Source organism: Macrobrachium nipponense, chromosome 28 (genome assembly GCF_015104395.2).
Source record: "Macrobrachium nipponense isolate FS-2020 chromosome 28, ASM1510439v2, whole genome shotgun sequence".
Classification (NCBI taxonomy): domain Eukaryota; kingdom Metazoa; phylum Arthropoda; class Malacostraca; order Decapoda; family Palaemonidae; genus Macrobrachium; species Macrobrachium nipponense.
This window is the reverse complement of record NC_087217.1, coordinates 26,927,099-26,928,976: the sequence shown is the minus strand read 5'-3', so window position 1 is coordinate 26,928,976 and position 1,878 is coordinate 26,927,099. Positions and strand designations below refer to the sequence as shown.

The 1,878-nt window shown below is 33.9% G+C and overlaps 1 long non-coding RNA gene across 3 annotated transcripts in view; it reads left to right on the top strand.

Annotated features, from left to right (window-relative positions):
• The first annotated feature begins 1,194 nt into the window (after nucleotides 1–1,194).
• Nucleotides 1,195–1,878, top strand: part of LOC135201306 (uncharacterized) — a 155,112-nt gene continuing 154,428 nt past the window's right edge. For all 3 annotated transcript variants that reach the window (XR_010311486.1, XR_010311484.1, XR_010311485.1), the window contains exon 1: nucleotides 1,195–1,375. This is a non-coding gene — a long non-coding RNA (uncharacterized LOC135201306). The remainder of the gene's footprint in view (nucleotides 1,376–1,878) is intronic.

Here is a 1,878-nt window from a genome sequence, read left to right as displayed (position 1 = left end):
ATGCATATTGGGAGTTCCTCAGATTTTTATAGCTACGTCTCCTCCGGTTTTTCGGAAAACCAAACCCACCCGTTTCGAATTTTGTGTTCGAAATATGCAGATAGGTTTTTTTTTCCTATATTCCTTATTTTTTAAGACTATGACACTTTTTCGCCAGTTGGGCCTTGGATGCATCTACAAATATCCTAAATTTATTTTTTTTTCATTTTTTTCTATTGGGAATTCGAACGACTTCGCTCTTTCTCTTAAGTTTTACAAGATTTTTGTTTGTGTATTTTTTAGGAAAATATAATATTTTTCAAAGTTAAATTTAAAGAAGTTCGATGAATATTTAAGGTGAATTCTCAACACGTCTGCTCCATAAGTTTCTTGGTAACTCTTTGGAACCAGCTGACCATTATTAGCAAAGTTTATGAAGGTTTTAGGCTGTGAATGTGAACATTTATAGCTATGAAGGATTAAGCACACACATCGAGTGAGACAGACAGACAAACAGACTGACAAACAGACAGAGACAGAGATTAATAATGTATGTCAAATGGAAATCCATTTAGAATAAAGTATAGATAAATTTAATTGTTTTCACTACCTTTTTTTGGAAAGAAATGGAAATATTCTAATAAAAAAAACCAAGATAACATTTTGGTCACACTTTTTATAAATGTACGAGACGTTTAAATTGGAAATACCATTTAATTCTCCTTTAGAAAATTCTTTATATCATCACACCTTTATAACCCCTTTTACTAAGGTTTCTAAAAATCAATTTCAGTCTCACCCTCATGGGTATAAGAAGCAAAAGTCATCACACTCTAAACATTCCATGCAGGAAAAAATAATAATGTCATTTTCTGGTACTAATTAGTCTTCTTTATTATTCAGACGTATTTCGTACTCTAAGTCAAACTAACTTTGCCGTCATGTGTGTCTTTTTTATGCATATTTACCATCTAAGTTACCGATGCTATGATATGCAATATTTGGATTTACATTCGTAACTGAGTATGTTCTGCTTAGTTATTACGCATATATATATATATATATATATATATATATATATATATATATATATATATATAAACGTCTGTTTTTAAAACGAAATTATGCATAGAAACCTCATAATAACTGAAGATCGTACTATTTGTGTACAAGTGCTAACGTAGTTCATAGCGCCGCCACCCACCAGAGCGGCGCTGGCGGCGCTGCTCTCCACCTCTGTCACCCGGGAACAGCGAGGGTTGAATTTTCGTTCAGTGTTTCGTACAAATCTTTTTGTTTGTCATCATCGTCACCGTTATGGTCTTTTGAGTGGCACCTCATTGCCAAAATTGGATACACGAACTCCTCGAGAACAAATTGGTATGATATAACACAGGTCAGTCAAGTTTTATGAAGTTTACTGGCCATTAATGTTACGCTGATCAGACCTAAGTCTCGATAGCCGTAAATACCTAGATAAACCTTCCTGTGTAAACTTGTCTACTATTTTTGACATTTTATTGTTCAGCATGAATGCTAAGGTGGTTTTAGTTTTGAAATCAGAACGGCATTTAATTTATTTATACTTGGTATAAAGTATTAAAACATTACGCTTGTTGTTAAGAACGTTTAGTAGGCGTCAGGTCTATAGACCTAAAGGTTGCCATCTTGTAAACCGGTTACTCTTGATGCATCAGGAGACTTGTCGTATTTTGCCAGTCACATGGAACTTTTGCAATAGGTAGGCCTACAGGATACAGTTTATTCCATCATTTTTCCAGTTTTGGATACGCAAAGGCAACGTTAGAGTTATAAAAAAAATGAGCTTTATCAAAAGTGGTTCATCAACACAACTCCGAAGCAATTTTCAGGACAGCGTAAACAAGCCGTTTAAAACAA